General features: G+C 36.2%; 1 long non-coding RNA gene across 3 annotated transcripts in view; it reads right to left on the bottom strand.

Moving 5' to 3' along the window:
• Window positions 1-16,297: 16,297 nt before the first annotated feature.
• LOC147828434 (uncharacterized) overlaps window positions 16,298-26,097 on the bottom strand; it is a 36,511-nt gene continuing 26,711 nt past the window's right edge. The window contains exons 4-5 of one of the 3 annotated variants that reach the window (XR_015450840.1): window positions 20,454-25,180; window positions 16,298-19,656 (exon numbers count right to left, since the gene is read on the bottom strand). This is a non-coding gene — a long non-coding RNA (uncharacterized LOC147828434). Of the gene's footprint in view, window positions 25,181-26,097 lie in introns of all 3 variants that reach the window. The other 2 variants (XR_015450839.1, XR_015450838.1) reach the window with 2 other exon arrangements.

The raw sequence follows: 26,097 nt of genomic DNA, 5'->3' as shown, positions 1-26,097 counted from the left end.
TACCGGAATGGAACTCAGGTCCTTGTGCTTGTGAGCCAGGGGCAGAGCCACTGAGCTAAATCCCCACCCCAGATTTCAAACCACTAAATCCAAAATAAGAACTATTTTTTTTAAAAGCTGGGAATCCATGCAAAAGTGCAGAGAAGAAGTGTATACAAAGAAGTTTTAATAAAAGTCCTAGAATTTCTAGCTGGGTTGATTTGTTTTCATTTATGCAAAGACAGCCATAAGACCAAGAGATATAGCTGTTTTTTGTTTAAATATCCCAATTTTAATAAATGATCACAAAGTATGCAGAAACAGAGATATATTACCGATTCAAAGACTTAAAAATAAAACTGCAGAAAATACCCTAAAGAAATACAGTTATAAACCAGGTGCCACGATGGGTGCCTATGGTCCCAGCCCCTCTAGAGGATGAGGCAACTGAGTCAATTAAGACCACAAATTTAAGACTGGCCTGGGTCACATCGTGAGACCCCATCTCAAAAAAGTTAAAGAAATGCAGATATATGAGTTTACCCCATATGAATTTTAAATAACTATCATAAAAATGTTCAATAAGCTAAAAGAAGATACAGACAAGTAAATAAAATAAGAAAAGAATCAGTAAACGTCACCACAAAAAAAAAATCAACAAAACAAAGGAAAATAATGAGAAAAGAAAAGTGGGACAAAATAGCTTACAAGGCATTCTGAAAACAGTTAAGAAAATAGCAATAGTAAATCTTTTCCTATCACTAACTGGTATAAACTTAAATGGAAGAAATTCATAAGTGAAAAGTCATAGGTATTCTGAATGAATTAAAAATATGATCTATTTATATGCTAGTAAAAAGAGACTTGATTTAGACACAAGGATACACATAAGCTGAAAGTGAAAGCAGAAGAAAGTAATCTACAGCAAATGTTAACCAAAAAGGGTAGAAAAATATAATAAAATAAGAGACAAAATAGATTTTAAGTCTGAAACCATAAACAAAGACAAAGGGGAAACATTATATAATGATTTAAAAAGCTGATTTATCTCCTGACATCAGATTTCCAAAATATACAAAGCAAACACTGACAAAATTGGTGGAAGAAATACCACAATAATGTAGAAGACTTCAACACCCACTTTCAATAATGGATAGAACAACTGGGACCTAACAGACATGTAACACATTCCATCCAACAAAACAGAATATACATTTTTCTCAAGCATACATTGATTGAACTTCTCCAGGTAAGACCACATATTGGGCCATAAAACAAGTTTTAACAATCTTAAAAATTTAAATCATACCAAGTATTTTTTTCTCCTGATAACAATGAAATGAAAACAACTACAAAAAGAAAACAAGAAAATTCACAATTGTGTAGAACATACATAATATCTTTAAAACCCATTTAAATATTTTTAAGCCCATGAGTTCAAAAAATCACAAAGAAAATTAGAAAATATCTAGAGACAAATGAAAACAGAACATAGGGCCTGATTGTGTGGCACACATCTGCAATCCCAGCACTCAGGAGGCTGAGACGGGAAGATTGTAAATTCAAGGCCAATCTGGACTAAATAGTGAGAAACCTAGTCTCAAAAAAGAAAAACCCAAAATTTACGGAATGAAGCAAAAATAGTAAAAGAAATATTAAAAAGGTTTGTACCGTAAACACATTTTTAAAAGAAAGATTACAAATCAACAACCTAACAATATATCTCAAGATAAAAAATAAAAATAAAACCACAGCAAAGCAAGGATACCAAAAGGAAAGAAATAATAAAAATTAGAATAGAAAATAATCATTGAAATTACAAGTGATTTTTAAAAGAAGAACAAAATTGACAAGTTCTTAACTAGATTTACTAAGGAAATAAAGAAGGCTCAAATAAATAAAATCTAAGGGTAGCAATATCACTCAGTGACACAGTATTTGCCTAGCATGTGCAAATCCCTGAGTTTAATCCCTTGTAGCACAACAAAAAAGATTAAATTAAAAATAATAAGTAAAATCAGAAATGAAAAAAGAAACATTTCAACTGATTCCACTAAATTAAAAAGGTTAAGGGGGAAAAAATAAGAACCAAGATGCATTATGTAAAGGTACAATTCCCAATGAGAAATGTAAATGTGTTGTATACCTACAATGTACCAATAAAAGAATTTAATACCAAAAAAAAGGTTATGAGAGACTAATACGAACAATTATATGCCAAAAAATTAGAAATATACAATCTGTCAAGACTGAATCATGAAGAAATGAAAAACCTAAACCAATTCAAAGAATTAAAATAAAGCTGCAGAATACACCCTAAAGAAATCCAGATATAAAGCAGGTGCCATAATGGGTAAGGAGATGGTAAGGAGATTGAATCCACAATCCAAAACCTTCCACAAAGAAAAGCCCCAAATTAGATGAACTCATGGGGGAATTTTACCACATATTTAAAGAAAAATGAACACCAATCTTCTTCAAACTATTCCAGCAGGGCCAGCATTATCCCAATACCAAAGTCAAAGGAAAATTTCATGAAAAAATACTACCGACCAATTGTTCTTGAAGAATTCTGATGCAAAAGTCCTCAACAAAATACCAGCAAACCAAATTAAACATTAAATTAAGAGGATTACACATTGTGACCAAATAGGATTTTTTTCCTGGTATGCAAAGATGGATTCAACATATAAAAATCAATCATTGTAATAAATTATATTAACAAATGAAAGAAAAAGATGCATGATTATCACATTTATATGGAAAAAGCATCTGAAAAAATTATGAAACTACCTTTTCATGATAAACACTCAACAAACTAGAAATAGAAGACACACAATAAATTCCATATATGAAAAACCCATAGCTATCATCATACTCAGTCATAAAATCGATAGCTTTTCCTGTTAAATTATGAACAATACAACGATGCCCACTCTCATTGTAATACTTGAAGATTTATTCCAAAAAATTGGGCAAGAAAAAAGAATAAAATGCATTCAAATTAGAAAGGAAGTAATAAAATTATTATAGATAGATGAGCTAGGTAAAAATACTATAGGCAATAAGACAGGGCTGAGTCCTGGAGGGGGCCAGGACAAAGGTGAAACACAGCACAGTGGCACAGCAGCTGAAAACCAGCCCTCTGGATGGAGATGAGATGACCAGACCCACAGACTTCTTCAAAGAACTGGGCTTAGTGAAGTATAGATAGGCATCAGCCACCCTGGGGTGACCAGAGACCTCTGGACCCACTGCCCCCTAGGAGAATCCTTGTTCTTTCCATCCACGTTTGCTACGTGACTTGCTTCCCAATTGGACACCATTACCTAAGTGACTATACTTGTAACCTTACTGGATGTCCATGGCTGTGGCCCACATTGTACCCAAGTGGGTTTCACCCTATAAAATTTCTCTGTAAAGTGGAGTCCTTGGGCTACCCACTCAGGACCCCTCCTGATCCTTGGGAGCTGTCCTATCAATAAATGTCTTCCTACTTTTAACCTCCACCATTCCTAGGACTCATTCTTCCATTTCTAGAGAACAAGAACTTGGCATATCATACGGTTAACAGGTTGGGAGATACAATATTTCATATCTCATATTTCCCATGACATTATTATCTCTGTTCACGGATAAGATGATCTTTTGTGTAGAAATCCAAAAACAGTACACACACACACACACACACAAAAAAAAAAAAAAAAAAAAAAAAAAACCCTGCCAAGACTAATGATCAAATATGAAGAAGTTGTGGGATACAAAATCAAAATATGTTGCTACATTAGTTGTTTTTTGTATACTAACAATGAACAATCTGAAAGGGAAACTAAGAAAATGATCCCATCACAATAATATCCAAAAACATAAAATATATAAAAATAATCTTAACCAAAGATGTAAAAACTTTGTACACTAAAAAGTATGAAATACCAATAAATTAAAGAAGACATAATAAACAGAAAGACATTCATGCCTATGAATTGGAAGACAATGTTGATAATATGCTCCTAATATTTGAAGTGGTTCAAAAATAATTCCTATCAAAATCCCAGTAGCATTTAAAAAAAAAAATATGAGACCTTATTCTCTCTGGGTTCAAAACATAATACAAATCTCACTATCAAAACACTGCAGTACTGGCATAAAGCCAGATCTATTAGATCAATGGAATATAACAGAGAATCCATAAATAAACCCTCATGTATATGGTCAAATAATCTTTGACAAGGTTGCCAAGACCACACAATCAGAAAAAGACAGTATTTTAAGCAAATTGTACTGTGAAACTGAATATCCACATGCAAACGAATGAAGATGGATTTTGTTTTCCACCACACATAAAAGTTAACTTAAATGGGTTAAAAATCTATCCATAAGACCTAAAACTATAAAGCTCCTAGAAGAAAACATGGGTAAAAACTTCAAGACACTTAATTTGGTGGTGAATGTTTTGGATATCATACCAAAAAGAGAGGCAACTAAAACAAAGATAAAAATTGGATTGTATTAAATTTTAAAACTTTTGTGCAAAAGAAGAAACAATCAGCAGAGTACAAAAGCAACCTAAAGAATGGGCAAAAATGTTTTCCAACATATATCTGATAAAAGGTTAATATTCAGAATATATTTTCTTTAAAATGCCTATAAATCAACAACAAGTAATTTGATAAGCAAAGTACCTGAATACACATTTCTCGAGTGGGTATATACAAATGGCCAATGAACATAGGAAAATGATAAATATCAATAATTTATCACAGAAATTAAAATGACTACAATGAGATGTCCCCTTATATGTACTATAATGGCTACCACCAATAGCAAAAACAAAAGAAGACAAAAACTAGAAAATAAAAACTGTTGGCAAGTATGTGGAAAAAATTAGAATCTTTTTGTGCACCAGTGGATGGGGTACGCAAAATGGTGTAGCTGGCATGGTAAAAATGTATGGAAGCTCTTCAAAACAAAATAAATTAATATATGATACAGTAATCACACTCCTGAGTATATAGCCAACAGAATTTGAACCTGAATTTTGAAGAGATATTTGCACACCCATATAATCACATTTACAATACCAACAGGTAGAAACAAGCCAATGTCTGTGAATGAATGATTAAATAAAGAAAATATATAGAAAGCCCCCAAATTATGAACCAGTTCCATTCCTGGATAATGTTTATAAGTTGCATTAGTTTGTAAGTCTGATAAAGTGACTCTTACACACCTTTGACACAAATATATAATATATATTGTTTGCACTAGCTAGTAGTCCTCTCCACATCACCACTACTTTTCCTCTTGCTTCTGGACAGCCTGAGCTCTGAGTGAGCACTGTAGTATTGAGGCACTGTACACTGTTGTACTGTACAGTAAACACACAGCAGCACAACTGTGACAACATCTGGCAGACATGTGAGCTCCTTCCACAATTTGTTTGCATTTATGAATGTTTGTAATGTGAGGTCCATTGGTATCTGTGAAAGTTCACAACTCAAATATTCATAAGTTGAGGACTTGCTGTACCTACAGTGGTTTTTTAGTCTGCATTGTTCCTGCAACAGAATACCTGAGACTTGTACTTCATAAAGAGAAGTTCATTTTGGTTCAATAAGGCTGAGGACTCATGAGAGCTCTGCCTCCATGACCCAAACACTTCCCACTAAGCTGCCCCTCCCAAAACTGGCACAATGGCAATCAGACTTCCACATGAGCTTTGTAGGGGACAATCCAAATCAAATTATCGCAAATGAAATATTATTTAGCCTTAAAAAGAAAAAAATTCTGTCACAGGCTACTACATAGATTAAACTTAAGGACTTTATGCTAAATGAAAAAAAGTCATAAAAAGACAAACATTGAATGCTTTGGTTTGGATATGGTTTTAGTGTGTCCCCAAGGGTCTGTGTGCTAAACTTTAATCCCCATTATGAAATAGTAATGATATAAAGTTTAGTCTGACCATGGTGGTTAGAGCTGAGATCTTAGGAGCATGACTAGGATTAGGAAAAGTCCATAGAGCCCTCATGACTGAATGAGAGAGAGAGAGAGAGAGAGAGAGAGAGAGAGAGAGAGAGATTGAGACAGAAAGAGAGGTGGACAGACACAAACCTGAACAGACCCTGGGCTCTCTGTCGCTAGCCACATGATGTCCTATACTACTTTGCTACTCTGCCAGTAGGAAGACCATCTGCAGACCTTGACTGTGCACCAGAACTATTTCCAGAATAAACCTGTTTTCTTTATAAGTATCCCCAGCCTGGGTATTTTGTTACAGTAAGGAAAAATGGACTAATACATTGTTCCTTTAAATGAGGTCCCAAACTCAGAGGCAGAAAGTAGCATGGTGGTTGGCAGATCCTAAGGAGAGGGACAATTGTGGTAGAGTTTTGGTAGTTCCAGCAGATCTATTCCAAAACAGAGTGAAGAGATTCAATGGTACTACACTGCTTAAAATTACTAAGATAAAAAATTTTGTTATGTATTTTTCACAATATAATAAATTAAATAGATCTACAAAACTCACTATTTTTAAAAAATGACTTTGCTCTTTTTTTTCTTGAATAAACCCTCTCCACCTTATTTCAAGCATTTGGTTAATTTCCAAAGTTCTGAAAATTTGATTTTGATAATAATATTGTCTTGCTCTTGTTTTATTTTTCATTTAATTTATTTATTCATTTGGTTAGTTAGTTGGTTTGGGGTGTTTTTTTGAGACAAGGTCTCACTGTATAGTTCAGATTAGCCTTGAGCTCACTATGTAGCCCACACTGGCCTCAAACTCACAGTGATCCTCCTGTCTCAGCCTCCCAAGTGCTGGAATTACAAGCATGTGCCACCACACCTGGCTCTTGATTTATAGAGGAGTAAATTCTTGAGGTCTTTACCCCACCATTCTGGAAGTCTGACCTTTCTCATCTAAATCTCAATAAGGCAACAGTCTTCAGTAATTTGGCTAAAACTCTGCCCACAGCTAATGTGACTAATAATGCCTTCCAATTTTTTTGACACCTATTATCATTTCCCAAATCAAAGCTCTAACACTACTACCTAAGTACTGACATTTTAGCCCAGGCATGTGGAAGAGAGGATAGAGAGGTTCTAGCTGAGTTTGCACAGAACTGTCTCCAATTCTCCAGTGTTAAAATGACTGTTATATCATTTTTTTCCAATATCTACTCCACAGTTTCTGTTCAGAGGGGCAATAAGGAAGCAATCAGGTAGATTTGAAGAACTAATGTAATCTATTCTGAAGCCAAGTTCACATAGCTATAGCAATGCTTTTATTTTGATTGTGTATTTATTTGTGGTGACTTGGGTAGCAACATTAAAAAGAGGCTTTTTCTGCTTTGCTAATATATTGATTTTTACATTATAATTGCCAGTATATTGAGGGTCTTTTTGGGTACAGTTACTAATCCCCCAAAGCACTCCTCAACTCAGCAGTGTTTCCATTTACCTTACATTATTACTGTAAAGAAGAAGAGAGCAGATTGTGTTTTTAAATGATAAAACTACTCAAAATAGGGTGTAGCTGGAGACTTTGCCATTATGTAATGGGATTAGGATCTCCCACAACACGTAACATTTGAGATTAAATATTCCCATTGCACAGGACATTGTTTACCTGAAGACTATGTTACGCGCTCTTTATGTAGATAGAACAGTCCTCTGAGGACCTGCTTCTTGTGTACTGAATCACCTGTAGAAGCAGGGCAGTAGCTGTTAGCATGTGATTTCCTAAGGGCTGAGCTTACTATGTAAATCAGTTGGACAGTCTGCCTTCAAAAATACATGAATATGAATAAGAACGGTCTATCAGTAAAAATATTATTTTCCCTTTATCTACTATCACTAAAGAAGAGGTCATCTGCAATACATGAGAACACACTGAGCAAGATTAGGAGATATAACTACCACAACTAACACTGAATATGCACACAAAGGCATCCTTTTTCATCCCATGATTGCAAAAATACATTGCAAAAGAGTCTGAAGTTCTGCAAGGAATAGATATGGCCCTATGATTGGTCCTAAAAAAATGTTTTAACTAAATTTTGTCACTTAGATTAGGGAAGAGCCTTAGCACCTATGCCAGGCAAAAGATTTCCGTGATTGGGGAATTGGTGAATTGTTCCTTTAATCTGAATTCAATGCAACAAATCTCTTCAGTTCAATATTATAGGAGTGTGGAAAAGTTATTTTGGGGGTTGATAATTCAACATTGCTTTATTCTGTGGTTTCAAATTTCCATTAGCAAATGATTTCCTTTAATAAATCTTTTATGATTAGAACTAGCTACTCTGACTTCTTCATAATTGTCAACCTCACCATTGTTAATTTATGTAAGATTCTTTTGTCCTGGTTTCTTATTGAACCTATGTCAGTTTTGTGCCACACCTCACATGTCTGTGCTCTTAATAACTTGGTGAAGTCCATGATGAGAAGGGTCAGCCAGAGCTGCTGTGTTTCCACTTTTAGTATTCACAGGAGTGTTTTGCTTTCATTACATGCCTAGAACAAGTCAATGGCCCAACTGAAATTTGTGCTTTGTTATTTCAAAAATATTTTCATCTACACCATTTTGATTAGATTCTGAACAATGTCACTATCATAGAGCCCCTTACCTAGTTACATCAATTACTAAGTTTTTTGGTATCAATTACTCTGTCTTGCAAGAAATCCTCAAATTTCTTTCAGGGAATTCTTCCCTTCTCATTCTCCATGGTTGTGGTTTAAGTGCAAGAAGATCTCAACCCTTTTCCAGAGAAAATACATGACCCAGATGGGTCCAATCAACAGCATCTGTCTCACACCACAATGAGTTTCCTGGACAGCATATAACAGTAATAACAACTGACACTTAATGTGTGTGGCTGGCACCTATATCAAACTTACTAATACTTTCAATGACCCTCTAGAAAGGAATTACTATTGTTTTTAATTTACAGGTGAGGAAATTGTGCCACAGAGGACAAGTTTCCTGGACTATCAAACAGTTAGGAGGTGGTAGAATCAAGATACAAACCAGTTTCTTGAACTATCAAATAGCTAATAATAGGTGGCAGAATCAGGACAAACCTAGAGGGGCCATAGCAGTCATTCTGTGACTGTGGTACTGAGAGGAGTCCAATGCCTTCACCAGGATCATTAGAAAGGAAGTGCTGGATAGGTAAGTTGAGACAGAAGCAGCTCAACACCATCAAGTCAAATGGACCCCCTGAGAAAATGTCATCTCAGAGGAAAGGATAGTGTAAGAGAGACCACCTCTGACATTTATCGAGGCCCTGAATCTATGAAGCATGGGACCTAGGATTTGGAAGGAGTTTTTTTGTTTGTTTTAACTACTGAATTTCCCTTTTATTCATAACCTTCTTTTTTATTGGATTTCCCTCACTTACAACCAAATTGTCCTAAATAATATAACCATGAAATGGAAGACTAAAGAAGACTGAGCTAAAAGCCAAACTTTGCTCTCACTCACTCATTAGCCCTCTAAGAATCATCATAGAATTGGTAAGTGTAAAAGTAATTAATTCTCTACATATGTTTTTAGGAGATGGGGCTGGTACTCAGGAGATCCATGCTCTACGTACACAATGGATTAGGCAGAAGAAAATTAATCTTCATAGGAGTTAGGAACAGGGGGCAGGGAGTGTCCTAGAAATCGTAAACAAAATGGCCAGCACCATTCCTCAAAAGAGGAAATGGAAAAAAATCTTTCCCCTGCTCCCTTCCATGATAAGTAAATCTTCAAATGTGAATACTGAGTTATCAGAAATGTTCCAGAGTAGAGAAAAACATTTCAACTTTAATGTACAACATGAGATTCTGAATTCCAGTCCTTAATGCTAAGCCTAGATTCCTGTCTGCAAAGCTTCTATCATGTAGAAATATGAGCTCTTTGCTGCTTCCACCTAGATGATCTGGTCTGTCCACCCACCAAGAGGGCATATGGGTGGTGACCCCAGCCATTAACAGAAATGGCCTGGAACAATCTTAATATTATCAGGTAATCCATCCTCCCCTGCTGCCTAGCTATACCCCTGGGGGCCTGCTACTTGAAAGTGCCCCTCTTGTAAGCAGCTCGTCTGATATGCTTGTGCTGCCAAACAGGGTGCCCCAAAAGGCACTTAAGAGATTTCAAGGGTATATGGTTACATAATTGGTTTCATATATGAAGAAGTTGTATCTGCCAGTATGTCAGTGTTTAAAGAGTGAAAAAAAGTGCTCAACAGGCTTGCATTTTGGAAAACTAAAGAAAGGCCTCTCTCCAACCCATTTTAAGCAATTTAGGCAGTACTAATGTCTACAATTGCTTTCTGATTTTGTTTATCACTTTTCTTTTCTCTTTATGATTGGACAATTTTATCTACACTAGCTATAACAGCCAGCACAGTGCCAGCTCCTCTAATTTATGTGTTAATGTGTTCTGGAAGCTTGATGTTAAAATGATGAATATCACCTGGGAAGAAGATTGGAAGAGAGCGAAAGAACTGGCAGGCTGCCTTGTGGAAATAGCTTTCGACTTTTATCAAACCATGGGGTAACATGTCAGATTATATTACGTACAATTAATTATTAATGCAGTCTGGGCCTTATTTTGAAAAGCGCAAACATGTTCTTCCAATAATTTTCTTCCCATGGAAAATCTGTTGTGTCCCTCAAATTGAGCAGTAAAATGTCCCTCACAAATACCTTAAGGCTTCCATTTCTCCAGATTTAGCATGCATCTGAGACAAGAAAGCGTTCACAAGCCTCCTTGCCATGGACAAAACAGAAATGTGTTTTTGCTTAATTAAAATTCTTTTTTGGCAACAGATGTCCTTGCAAAAATAGCTCAGAGTGCGGTGAAGCATTTTTATGGGCTGGAGTTCAGCAACAAGAAGCCCGTCATCTGCCTTCTCTGCTCTGAGAGCAACACAAGAGAACCAGGTGGCTGGTCACAGTTTGAAAAGTGAATAAATGTATTTATTCATTCTGAGCAATTTGCAACCTACTGGGAGAGCAGGAGCCCTCTCCCAGCCCTAGCTTCTAAGAGCTAAGACTGTGAGAGAAGTGAGCTGCTTAATTGCTTTGCACAGTTTCTCTCACTAAAGCAATTAGCACCCAGAGCAAAGTCCAGGAGAAGGACGCAGGCAGGCCTCACACACATATGGTGTCCTGTAATCAGCCTGCCTGCTGTCCTAGGCGCACAGATGATTCAATCACCAAAGTAGGCACAGGCCAGTATATCCCGCTTCCCAGGCTTGCTGCTGTGGAAATGCAACCTTCCTACACCTGAGATCCTAATCTATTGACAAGCTAGTGTACAGTGGCTGGAAGCCCATCAGCATCAAAGCTAGCTAGTACCACTGTGGAAAAAGTGGGAAAATATATCATTGCAGGGCCAAAATGACCGCTGAATGGCTGGTAAGAAATCAAATAAACCAACAGAGGTCGCCTGGCCAAGTACATGAATGGGATTAGAGCCTAGATCTTCAAATAAATCAATGAGAAAGACATGGACTTTAAAAGGTGAAAAAGATACCAAGGATCCTGTGGGTAGGACACCTGCCTGCTGTGTAACATTCAGTGGAAATTATGTGAATCAGCTGTGAGTGTGTGCGTGTGTGTGTGTGCACGTATATGTTCTGTGTATGTATATTACTGTTGTCTTTTAATCTAGCTGCAAGGCCACATTACAGCAAATGTATTCTGTTTATTTTTTGTACATTCTGTCAATGGCTGAATCAGATAATCCAACAGAGTACAACTCAATTAACCAAGGTAATTGCAGAAAGTTATATTTTGTGTAAGTGCCTTTTCCTCAATTTAACTGAAGTTTGAAATTTCAGAAAGTCTTGACATGTAAGGCTTTCTGAAATATCTAATCACTTTTGTGGGAAATCATTTTCAAATGTATTCTCCAAGTTCCTTCAAGGTCTAGAGAACACTCATGATTCACACAGGGACAGGTTAACAAATTATTGTCTTATTCATTTTGTACAAATTGTATGCGTTATTGCTTGCTTTGTACAGGTTAAGCTATATTTTCAAATATTTATAAAACTTTTACATCCTTTTGTGTGGAAATATACCTCAATGTTTCACTAAAAAACAGAAGAGGTAGACAAAGCACTGAGCAGTATTATTTGTACATTGATTTAACCATTATTTAGTGATAACTCACTCTGCTAGGTCCTATCGTAGGAGCATCCGATTCAGTAGTGAACAATACAAATTTCTGAGCACCTTGAAGCTTGAGTTTTATAGGGAAGACAGCCAATACAACATTTGATTCAACCATTCCGCAATCTAACATCAAATAGAACTAAAAAAAACAAAATGAGGGGAGAGAGCATGTTCTCAGAGATATCTCTAATCAAATGACATTTGATCTGGACAAGATAAGAGAGAGAGCTGTGTAAATACTTGGAGAGAAGAACTTCAGGCAGGAGTGTTGGTTGGGAAACAATTCTCCATAACTTGTCCACATGTGAGAACTTTGAAACTACCTTTTCTACAATGTTTGCATAGTAAACAGCTTTGAAAGCTACAGGTAGCATCTCCTTCCATGAGTGAAGAGTTAATTTGTTTCCTAACTGGGACAATGAAGATCATTTCCTATGGGACAGAGATTGGGTAGGTTTGCTGTTACCAATTTTCAAAGGCTGGGGTTTTCTAAACTAAGCTGTAGCTGTGGGACATGGACCAAGGTCTGCCTTTGCAATACCCTCATAGGACTTGAGTCCTGTAGGGGACCCATGCAAACAAGAAGTTCACATTCCTGTTGCATTGGCAATAATGAATCACCTGGATCCATTACTGCACAAGGGGAGCAGGGAATGATGAACTGGATCAAAGGCTGAGTAAGAGTAAATGAAGAATGAGCATAAGACCATTTACTTTGACAATGTGGGGGTTGAGTTGCCAAGTAAGAATAGTTTGAGATAACAAAATCATGATTGGGGTGGGTTATAGGAAGAACTAAAGGAGATAAAATAAAACATTGAGTTTAGAAAATTTCTTCAAGAATTTTGATATAAGCCAGATAAGAGAAAATGGGTAGTAACTGGAAGGGAACATGGACATGAAGACAGAAGTATTTTGGCTTTTGGTTTTAATCTAAAAGATAGTATAATATATTTGTATGTTGGGAAATAAACCATTAGAGAGTGAAAAACTAATGATGCAATAGAGAAACAGCATCATTGCAAGAGCAAAGTTCTCAGGTAGTAAAAAAGGATGGATATTCCAATGTCAACTGCAGTGTTGGCCTCATGTCACAGTGTCAGCAACTGTTGGCTGAACCAGAAGAGAAAGTTGTGTATACGGCACAGGTACAAGAAATGTGTTAAATTTGGTGATGAAAAGATACAGAAGTTTTCTGATTGCTTCTATTTTAATGGGAAGTAAAGTGAGAATCAAGTCATCAGTATAGAGTGAAGAATGAAGAAGGGCTATAGGGAGTTTGAAGACAAAGATGGTGGGACAAAATAGTCACCCAAGAAAGTGAAAGAGGAGATTGACTAGGAAAAGTAGTATCATTTCAAGATGACATCAGAAAATATTACATCCATATTTCTACACCAGATGTTAAGAGATGTTGAAAGATAATTCAGTTAATGGTGGGGAGGAGGGATGATTTCATGATCAATTAAATTGGTACATACTTGGTCTAAAAAACTAATTAGCTATCTTCGGAACTTCTCAGAGATTTTAATGTATTATGCAAATCGTGACTTTCCCTCAAAAGCTACAGAATGCAACATTGTCTAATGTTTTTGTTAGTGTTGAACATCAACAGGGTCTTATAAAACATAACGTACAAACTGCTGGGTTAATTCACTCATTGATGTCCAGTTGTGTTTGCTCTTGTGGTCTATGTCTATGGTAGAACTAAAAACATCAAGCATGATTCATCAGCATGAACGGGGCTGTAAAAGTAGGAATTGATACATTTGATGAAACACTATAGTGATTGTGTGGCACACCATACCCTGGAGACTCTGTGACTTGTAAAGAAACCAAGATTAAAGGTTGATTTAAAATAAATGAAAGACATTGGAGCAATAGGGACAGACATAATAAGCTGTTTCAACAACCCATTAGTGAAGTCACATCTAGTGGAAAGATAATGTAAAGGACATATCTAGTGGGGCGCCTACAATGTGGCCATAGGCCAGTTGGGGGCCAAAGGAATGATCTTTAGACCAGCTAGGAAAGGGCCTTTCTCACCATGATGTTTCACAGAGGCTTGAAAGAATTCTATCTACAGAAAGCATTATGGATTATCTTAGAACCTGATGAGGAGCTTTCAGCACATACATGGAAAAGTGATTTCCTCACTGAAGGAAACCAGAGGGTTGGTCACAAAGGGTTAATACTCAGAAGCAAGACTGGTAAATGGGTTTTTACCAGGGAGGGACTACTCACTGGACCAAGCAGAGTTCTTACCTGAGTCCATTTTCAGCTGAAGTCTATATACTTAGACTAACAACACCCAAAATAAAATTCTAGCTACATAGTCAAAAGTCTTCCATGCTGTGCACAAAGGAGTTCTGAAAAAGGCTGGCTAGAATTAAAAAAAAATTCTTAATTTATTCAAATATTCCAATTTCTATTGTAGCTATTTTTGTCAATATTCTCTGCTTTCTCCTAGTGATAAGATTTACAAATGAAACACACACACACACACACACACACACACACCCCATATCCTATAAATGAGGATATCTGCATTGTATTCTGAAGGACAGTAAGACAAGGCCAACTGAAATTCTCTTGCTCTTTACCCAGTCCTGTAGAAGTTAAAGTAGCCTCAAGAAAAGTCATAAAAAAAGAAACAACCTTATGCTATGAGAGAAAATCAGGTATAATGAAATGATCTCTTGCACAGCCCTGGAAGGTGGGTACACAAAACAAACCCTAAACATCCCTACCAGCTGGGCACGGTAGTACACACCTGAAGTCTAAGCAATCAGCAATTTAGGAAGATCTGTCTCAAAATAAAAAAATGTAAGTCAGTGCAAAAGCCCTGGGTTCCATCTTCAGTATTGAAACAAACAAAAAAAGAATCTCTGCCCCTGAAAAGGTAAGTTGATATTATTTCTTGTACACAAATTGCCCCCAACTTATCAACTGAAGACTTTTTTTGACTTTATGATGATGTGAATGACATAAACTTTCAGTGGAAACCATATTTGGAATTTTGAATTTTGACCTTTTTCCTGGCCTGGTGATATGCAGTAGAGTACTCTTTCTTGATGCCAAGCAGCAGCTGTCATCTGCAGCTTCCAGTCCCTACCAGATCATTAGAGGAAACAACCAGTTCTCACAACACACTGTATTTCTGGGCTGTGATGTTTGGTAGGTTGAATATATTAAATGCATTTTTCCACTTTGGATATTTTCAACTTCTAATAGGTTTATTGGGACATAACCCTATAGTGAGTTAAGGATCTTCTGTGCTTCTTTGACCTAGCCCTTCAGAGATCTCTTTAAAAGCCTCTTCCACTTTTTTCTGATGACACCTAGCCTTTACTCTGTCTCCCATAGTGCTCTTTAAACAAGAGTTCCAAATTCAAATGCCTTCAAAGACCTGGCATGTAATTTAAATATGGAAAGCCTGGCTTGGTATTAGAGCTGTGAGGATGATGAAACTGGAAAGGCATTTAAATTCAAATCGTTTAAAAGCATTGTAATTGGGCCCACAAGCTGACAGTTGACAGCCTCTGCTGGAACACAAGCCCACCTCTTTTTGGAACTGGTGTGTGCAGCCTGCTGAGGAGTCATTCCCCCCGCCACCTCTTTCCACCGCACTGCTCCCAGTGTGCTGCATTATGTCATAATGACTGTCTGCAAGAAGACAACCTTCCTTTGCAGAGTGCAAAGGTGGAGAAAGGGTGGTTGGATTTTATCATGCATGTTGTAAGCATGTGTGGAATTATCACAACATGCTTCACTAATATGTACGATTAATATATGTTAATTAAAATGGAAGGAAATTGTATGACAGTTTATTTTCAAGTTCATTGTTGTATTCTAAGTGCTTCCACTACTGAATATCTGATTTCTAAACAAAGAATGAGGGTGTGTGTACAAATAATGTTATATTTTAAATCATTCATAAATACATGATTCATTGTTATATATAATATCTCTTATGAGTAAACAAATATTATATACACATATGTATGTATTTGATTTTCATGTAACATATATAATATATAACCATACATATCATTTACTGGCATTAAAGAAATTCCTTCGTGTTATTTTAGGAAAACAAGATGAAGCAGGAAATAAGAAAGCAAAGGTAACCACAGAAAAGTTATTTTGCGAGGGATGGGGACATTCCTTTAATAAACATTTCTAGTGCAATCATATTTCTGTAAAAGAAAAGACACAGATCTTGTGCTAGAGGACTATGAGCCAAATTCAGTTTGCAAGATTTGTCATATGTTGTTAAAAAGAGGTTTCACTTAGCAACCATTTGAACATCTTATAAAACCTTTCATATTTTCCCTGCTGTTTTCTGAGAGAACACTCTCTACAGTTCCCCTCAGCACCAGGACTGCCACACACATTTACATTATCTACCTACTCTTCTTAAGCATTTGAGTTTGCAGCTACTATTTACAACCAGTATAATATCCAGGGATCCACCAGTTGTGAAGGACACATACCTGATGGATGAAGTCCAGAGACCCATACAAGATTAGAGAAGCCCAAAAGCTTGGAGCTGTTCTCTAAAACCTGAGGGACTGCTGGAGGACTTGCTTCATTTCTATTGTTTCTAATAAGGCATGAAAAGTTAAAGTCAACACATATGAACATATAAAATATGGAAGATACTCTCTCATCTTGAAGGCAAGAAAAAAATTTTAAATGAGGAAGAAATCATTGAAAGAATCAATGTTGCTCTACATCTGGGCTATGTGACAAAAAGGGCGGGGGGGATTCCCAGGAATTCTCTTAAGCTTAAAGGAGCTGGAAGTTGAATTAAATTTAACCTCTTTCTATAGATAGATTCCAGAATCTTTCCTGCATGTACTATACGGTTTCTTCACAATCCCCAAAAAAATCCCTGGCTAAGGAATACCCTGGAAGTGTGTCATTGAATTCTGAAAGACAATCAGGGTTCCTTAAATAATAGGTCATAGGTTTTAGTTTGGAATTCTTCTGTATAGTTGGACCTTCAGGAACATCAAGGTAGGAGAGAAAATAGAAGGCCCAATATATCTCATTTTATTGTCCTCAATACTATTTCATGAGATTGAAAAATCTTCCTTGGAATATGTTACCCAAATTAATGGTGCATTAGAAATTGACAAGAAAATACCTTGTAGTAAATCTTTTTAAAAATAATTTATTCCTATTTCCAATTATTTTACATTCACATTATTTAAGAATGTCTAAGCTATAAGAAATGAAATGTACAATTGTGTTTCAAGGTGAAGGAATGACTAAATAGAAACAGAAGAGATGCAAAGAAGATGATTTTCCAACCTAAATAAGGTTGACAAAGACAGTCAAAGAGATAGTTCCTAAATAAGAAGACAAAATTGAAGGAAAATAATGAATTCTGTGAAAATGTTAGAAAAGATTAATTCAACAAATTCATTCACCAGTAACTTAACCCAATATAATTAAAATAAAAATTCAACTACATAGAAAATTTTGAAAGGCATAGAAAAGCCCCCAAAACACCAAATTAACTATACAGAAAATTGCTATTATAAAAAGTATCATTGATACATTCACACTGATTGGTTAAAGAAATACCAATGAAGGTGAAGGCTGCTTTCAACAGAATTTTTTTCCCCCAGTACTGGGGATTGAACCCAGGACCTTGTGATCATGAGGCAGGCACAGCACCACTGAGCTACCTCCCCAGCCCCATCAACAGAATTTTTTAAAAACCTACAACATGAACTTAACTAGTGAGTACTAGTTTTAATTTTGTCTCAAAATAACTGTATGACCTTGGATGTGTCATGTAATATCTCTCCATCTCTATTTCTCATTTCTAAAGTACATTAAATTAGATGACTTGTGAGGATACTTTGAGCTGTAAAATTATATATTTTTTATATTTTTTCTGGAGAAAGTAATATATATATACATATAATAGTAGCCATTAATCACCTGCCAAATTACTACCTATTCATTTTGGAGAAGAGGGCAAGATCTGCATAGAAAGAGAATAAAGGACAAGTGTAGTTTTTTTGTAAGAGGCAAATAAAAAGGAGGCTCAGGAACTCACTCATTAAACACTTATTGAGCACCTATTTAGATCCAAGTATAAAGAGGACCTAGATCTAGTCATAGTGTTCAAGGTAGATGTCACTCGGTAGGAGACCGACTAGCAGGTCCTCTGGAAACATGCTAAGAAAGACCCTCACCCATAGGAGGAAGTTGCTTCAAAGGAGCATGCTTAGGATAAGTTAGTACCAAACTGGTCATCAAGGGTTAGGAATCAGCCAGGCGAGATAATGGGGCACTGTGTTTCCAGGCCAACCAAGTGATATTTGCAAGCCCTGCATAGGGGAGAGTATGGCCATTCTGGGAATTTAAATTACTTGATATCCCGGAGTACTGGGCTAAGTGGGCCAATGCTCAAACATGATAATCATGGGAGTCAGCTGTGGTAGGAACACAGTACACCAATGAGAAAGACCCACAATTTAGGCAACTAGGTGAGGCACTATTTGATGTAGTGTTCTTGGCCTTGGCTGCATGGAAACAATGCACCTTGGATGGCTGGTAATTAGCAAAATGGAGTGGGTTGGTGGAAATAGAAAAGATGGAAAATTACAGAAGCAGAAAGTTATGACAAGAGGAATTGTCTACCCCTTCATTTCAAAGGTAGGACAAAGACCGAGAGATTTTAAAGACAATGTTTATGGTATATGTATTTCTTTTGTCTCATGTTAGCCAAGTGTGTATCCAGCTGCCTAGCAGAAATTATTATCAGTTGTCCTCTGGGTATAAAACTATGTCAGCATCCCCCCTCCCCACCCACATCCTCAGCCTTGTATCAACAGTAGTTCCACAAAAGGACCAGGCTCAGAGTTTTCATCTCATGATTAACACAGAATTTACACTGGAATGCAATTATCTCACTTCTCTGCCTCTCCAGTCAAACTATGTGGTTCTTGGAAATAGAGATTTTATTTTCAACTTTGAATACTCAGGCTCTAGTACAGAACCAGGTAAACTCTAAATGCTTCCTTAATAATCATTAGTTGGACAAAATAAGAAATCAACTTTCTGGGTGCTGAGGGCAGCTCTCACAGTAGGGTTCTCAGACCAGAAGCATCCTTGTCACCCTAGATTTTATTAAAACTGCAAGTTCTCAGACCCCATCTAGAACTACTGAATCTGTGGTTAGGGCCCAGATACTTACTCTAACAAGCCTTCCAGGTGAATCTTACAGATGGAATTTAGTGAACCAATATAGCACAGGTGGCAGGGGAAAAGGAAGGAATAAATGCATAAACCCAATCAAGAGATATTTTGACTAAGGTCTATTTTTTTTCATACATTAATTTTATCAGTACATTTTAGGTATACAATACCGTGACATTCATTATTGGGAATTTGTACCTTTACATGATATATCTTGGTTCTTATTTTTTTCCCCATTCTCCTGTGACTAGGGTCTATTCTTATTTTTGAAAATGAGATCTGAAACACAAGTGGGATAATTGGAATCAAATCTTGGAAACACGTTCATGTAAATGATCTAGGCAGAAAATATATGTACTTTTGAATCTATATAGTCTTATACAAGTATTAATACCTTGTACTTATAATAAATGTTACACTTTTTAAACACACAAGCACACACACTTATTTATTATACAGACAAATAGAGGTAAAGTAAAAGGTCCTCTATATATTTTCATCCAAATCTCAATCGCCACTCCTTAAAGTAAGCACCATTAAAAGTTTAATGTATCCTTCTAGATATTCTATGCATTTCTTTTTTTATGTATCTATATGTATCCTTTTTATATATCATTATATGTGATAGTTAATTGATTTTCATATAAGTTTTGAAAATAATTAGGGAGATTATGATAAATGTAGAGCTCTGTAATTCTTTTGATCATATATATATATTTGTATATATATTTATATATATTTAATCATATATATTTGTGTATATATATATATTTGATCATATATATATTCCACTGTTTTTCTTTTGACTGATATACCTAATTTATTTAAATAACTACTACTGATGAATGGGATATTTCTCTGTTCTAATAAATAATGGTATAATAAATACATTAGTGGTTTCTGTGTGCTTGTGCATTTCTGTGTGTTTGGGTTCTGTGTGTGTCTATGGGCACATGTGTGTATATTTGTGGACATGTACTCAGTATTTCTGGATAAGATTTTTAGGAAATTACTGGATCAGTGTTTATGTCCATTAACTGATGTGCTAGCAGTGATTGTCTAGTGTACATTCTCACCAATGCTGGTTTCCTACATTTCTGTAAGTCCTCTTGGAATCCAAGAGGAAGGCAGAGAAGTGTTACCACAGCATCACACAGAAGACACTGAGTCTGAAAGAGATGAAGGAAAGTGGTACAAATCATTGATACTGTACCTGTCTCTGTGAAATGTTGTATATGTTTTGATTCACCATGTGGCAGCATGAGCACTTCAACCTTTTCTTGACAAGTCCCCTTCAGCTCAATGCTAACTCCTGGATAATAGTCCTAAGGAGCTCTTTAGTGTGAATGTTCACATCACACTCTTCATTCCAGTTCAGTAATGATTTCTTAGGGTGCCCAGTTGTCAGAGCGAAGTCCTGATCTTTGTATGTTGTCTCTATCCCATAAGGAGAATATGGACTAGGGCTCAGGATGTTCAAATTGCTCCTACTTGGCCGAAAGAGGCAGAGCTGGAGCACAAATACGGCACCTACATTCAAGCCTGGCAAATTGTCCGCTACCCTCTACTGACTCAACTCTTGTCAAAAACTAGAGGGGACTCTGAAATTAAGTTTTGAATTTTAAATTTCACCTCTACATGGCCTGTTTTCAGATATGAGCAGTTTGGAGGCAGTCTCCTCACACAGATTTTGAAAGTTCCCATGCACATATTTCAGACAAGTCCAAACCACTTGGGCTTGGACTACTCTGATCCTCATTACAATGACCTCCCTTCCTCAAGCAATCCAGTAGGAGGAGATTGGGCCTCCCCCAAGGATCTTGTACCTAGGCATCCTTAGAGCCCCATCCCTAAGCAAGTCACCAAAAGCTGATCCCATTCTGACAGATTTTTTAGGTGCTGTATTAATCAGCTTTCTCCCGACAAACAGAGGCAACACGATGTGTATATGTATATACAGTTTTACTGCAGAGTACTGGCTCACGTGATTATAAAGACTGAGAAAGTGAAGACCTACAATCATCATCCTGGAGACTCGGGAGAGCTGGCAGTAAAGTTCCAGTCTAATGCTGGCCAGCTCAAAGTCCAAGAGGAGCCAATGTTGTAATCTGACTTTGAAGGCAGGAAAAGCCTGTCTTATCTCAAGGTGGTCAGGCAGGAGGACTTTTCTCTTACTTGCAAAGGTTGCATGTTTGTTCTAGGCAGACCTTCGACTGATTGAAAGAGTCCTAATCCTATTAGGGAGGGCAATCTGACATACTCAGTCTGCTGATTCAAAAGTTAGTCTCATCTAAAAACACCCTCATGGACACACCCAGAGTAATATTTGACCAAATATCTGGGAAGCCTGTACCTGAATCCAGTTAATGTAAAAAGTTAACCATAACAACTGCCATTGCCTTTGATTTGCTTTTTGCATTTTCCAAGTTATAATAGTTCCAAGTATGCCCAAGAAGCAAAAAAGTAAGAAAGAGTTTTTCCATTCACCTTTCTCCCCTAATTAAGCTATTAGATTGAAAGAAAGACTTTCTCTCACTATCATTACCCTCATACATTAAAAAGCAATAATTAATTACCCCAAATACATTTATTCTAACACACACTGGCATATATATTAACACTGATAAAAACAGAGTGACAGTTATAGAATTCCAGACATGGAAGAGGCTTCAAAACTCATTTGGATCAAGTCACTCATTCTTCACATGGATATACAAAGACCACAGAGACTCATAATGATATGCAGACAGGAAGACACAAACACACAAGCATGAAAGAAGAACATAGTCAAATACGTCATGATTCACACTATTAAAGCAACCCTCATTTTATGCTGCAAAATATCAACTATCACCTCCTCATACACTCTGATTTCCTCTCACTTTGGCTTTTCATTTATTAGGGCAATTTTATCCTGGTGTAATTACAACTATATCCCACTTATAGTATACAGTCCCCTTTAAGCCTCACATTCATATATCATTCATACGCACTTTTATATGTTCCTCAAAGGCAAAGTTAAAGGTAACTCAGTATCTATGGAGGGTCCTAATCTAATACCAGGCATCACTAATGACTAGGAAAGTCTATGTACGCATGTAAAATCATTGTTTTCTAGGGTATTATAGATAGGAAAGAAAATATTATCAAGGTAGAGTGTGTACAAGGATAAAATCTAAAAAAATGTATACCACACTTAACTATAATAAATAATACATACACACATAATAAACCCATTGATGGTTCAGAATCAATACAGCAACCCATTGGAATGAATTCAGTGTGTATCTGTGTTACTAACTGGATTCCCTCTCCTATCTGAAGAATATCAGTAACCTCTTCCAAGTGTTCCCAGACTCTCACAAACCTGCCAATAAATCTGTCTTCTTTCAGTCACTCCCAGCCCACTTCCATGTCTCTACAGCTGCTTCTGAAAACTTCCTTTCCCCAGGAAATTGCTTCCTTATCTTAAAATTCAAATGCTAAAGGGGTTGACAGGTTGCACTAGTCTAATTTAGTTAAACATGCAAAAACAAAAGAAATGATTATCAAATCATCATAAGGCCTGAAATAAAGTATTTAACTGTATTCTTCAGGATCTAACTGCCTAAAAGTTTGCAAAAGAGGACATAAGGAAAAGTAAAGAGGGGATCATTTCCCAAGGGTCAAACCCTGGAACCAGAGTTCATAGCTTGTTCTGTTAGCCTCAGGAAAATGGCAAATACTGCTCTGCTGGCTACCTTCAGAGTCATTTCTTAATCAACATCAAGTGATGAACAAATAAATTAGAAGCCAGAAAGAAATACTTACCCATTTCATTGCTTGTATGTTTCTACGACCTCTAGTTAACACATCAACTCTTAGCTTCCTGCTTTTGTTTCCTTGCCATATGTTAAATCTTATAATGAGCTGTACACCTGCAGTAGCCTAAGGATAAAATTACTGGGAATCAGCTGCTTTGATAGGAGTCAGATGGAGAGATGCTCTGCTGTCTTCTCTAATAACATAAAGCATGGCTCCATCAGTTTAAATCTAGACTCTCTGTTTAGAAAATTATGAAATACATATATGGTAGAATATTATGTAGTCATTTAAAATAATAAAAGAATGAGCTAGGTGGATCTATTCTAACATAGAAAGAAACCCATGATATAATATGATATGATATACATATATATGTATCTCATATTATTACTTAAAAACCTTTAAAATAGTATAAAAATTCTATATTTATATTTGTTTGTTCATATATATTCCCAAATATTTGTATGTATGTATATTTGTATATATATGTATATTTAGCACATGTATATGTCTGTAGCACATGTGTATGTATGTTGCAAAGCATTTAAACATGAATGGAAATGAACTGTAAATATTTAAGCAATCTTAAAATATTGGTTTCCTTTTTCCTCTGGAGAGTGAGATATTTACAGGTCATTGAGAAAAGCATATTTCACATAGCTTCATACTTAAAAAAAAATAATGTAACTTTTTCATTTTCTAAAAATCTAAAAAGAAGGTCATTTAAAAATATTCTCTGCTCCAGTTTGTATGTGTGTGTGATCAAAACTGTGTCCACAGCAATCAACAAATATGTTTACTTGGGCTTTTAAACCCACACAAATGGACATACTCCCTAGAATGGTATCTTCATCACTTTCTCATTACTGGGACCCACTACCGGACACTCGCAAGTTAAAGGCAGGGGAGATTTACTTTGGCTCACATTTTTAGTTCATAGTTGGCAGGCTCCAAAGCAAGAAGGCATTATGGAAGGGACTATGGGAGGAACACTGCTTGCGTCATGGAGTCCAAGAAGCAGAGCACGAAGGGAGACACACCCTTCTAGGTCAGGCCACATTGACCCACTTCTACCAACCAGACCCTCCTTCCTAACATCATTTTTAGCTGTAGCACCCCCATGACTCAATCCCCTTCCAAAAACCTGGCCCATGAGCACATGAGGCTCTTGGTGGACTTTTAGATACAAACATAACAGAAAGTAAGAATGAGTGGGATAAAAGGCAATCTAGATCTAATTAGTAGTCAACCAGGAGGTCCTCTTCAAAGATAATAATAAAATTGTATCAATAAAAAGTTTTAATTTATTGTAACTAATGATAAGTTCCAAATGTAAAATAATGATCAATAGCACCGACATCATGAAGTCCAAGAAAATTGCATTATACTCAGAAGTAGTAAGTACCTGACTCACTCTTAACTTTTTTCCCTGTATTTTTAGCTGCAAACTCATACTGTCATTTCATATGATGAAGATTTTATAAAATGGTGTTGTGTTGGCACAATGGAAAGGTAAACTGACCTTGCTTCTACCATTTTTCTCCCCTACTATCCACATTCATCCAATGTTGGGCCATACATCACATTCAAGCTACAGGGTCACTTTTGACTTTGGACTTTTGTGTCAAAGTCTCTCTTGTGACTTGGCCAGTGGAATAACTGATAATAGTCTCAGTAACCCAACAAGAATATGAAACACATAAATACAACGTGCTAAATCCAAAGGAAGCATAACTTTGACCCAGATTCACATTAACCAGGTTACCCATGAATAATTCAACAACAAAAAGATCAAAAGGGGTTGGGAGATTGGGAGTGAAAAAAGATTGTTGCCTTAACCCTCGTGGTTAAAATATTTTAGTTTTGCAAGTATTATGAAAAATAAACAAGCATGTCAGCCTTTGCCCATGGTCTCAGAAGAGGAACATGCTATGCAGGGGTCTGAAGTGCAAGATCCATCAGACTCTCAGCAACTCTGCTCCTGGGTCTGCCAGGGGAACTGCAAAGGGGACCGAAGGAAAGAATTGTTAGGGGTGCAGGAGAAACATCAAGTGAGAAACTTAGAAGCCAAGAGATTTTTCTAAAAGGGCATGAGACACTATCTCAAGTTTTGCTGAGAGATCAACAAATACAAAGAGAAAAGTAATTGTTAGATTTTCCACATGCACATCATTGTTCACTTTGATACTGTTCACTTTGACAAAGCTTTTAGGTGGAAGTAATAGTAGGGTTGAGAACAAAAGTAGATAGAGCTGTGGAGAGTGTGGATGGTGAGAAAGCGAAAACATTTATTCATCTAGTTTCAGAAAAAAAAAGACTTCCTTCTTTCCAGTGTTTTGGAAAACTTTCATTATGCTCACATAGGTGGTAAATTCTTGATATTCTCATGGACTATAACAAAATTATCTCTCCACATATCCCACTTTATATTGAGGCCTCCTTATGATTAGGGACAAGGACTTTCAATCTTTTACTTCCAATGCCTGTTGCATAGAAGATCTCAGCAAAATACTTGTTGAATGAATGAGTGGTTTTCAGATACAGTTTAGTCCATATGTTGTTATCTAGAAGTCATTTTTTTATGTTCACCATATTTAATTAAAGAAATGTACACCTTTGCAAGAATGCTGAACAGGATCTCACATCTTTGGATATATATGTATTATATCTATATTATATAGATATATTATCTATATTATATATTAGATATATATATTATAATATATAATATATATTAGAGAGAGAGATCAAAATTCATTCTTAAGAAACTCAGTACATTTCAAATCAATTAATAGATATTGAACATATATTATTCCCTATACCCTAAAACTTCATAATGAAAAAGATACCTTTCAGACTAAAAGTGAAAAAGTTTAATAGAATTAGGTAAGCAGTGACATAAATGCCCACAACCCA

The sequence above is a fragment of the Heterocephalus glaber genome, unplaced genomic scaffold (assembly GCF_053883595.1).
Source record: "Heterocephalus glaber isolate CG9 unplaced genomic scaffold, H.glaber_assembly_v1.0 deba00001097, whole genome shotgun sequence".
Classification (NCBI taxonomy): domain Eukaryota; kingdom Metazoa; phylum Chordata; class Mammalia; order Rodentia; family Bathyergidae; genus Heterocephalus; species Heterocephalus glaber.
Note: the sequence above shows the minus strand (reverse complement) of the source record. Positions and strands in the feature narration are given on the sequence as shown.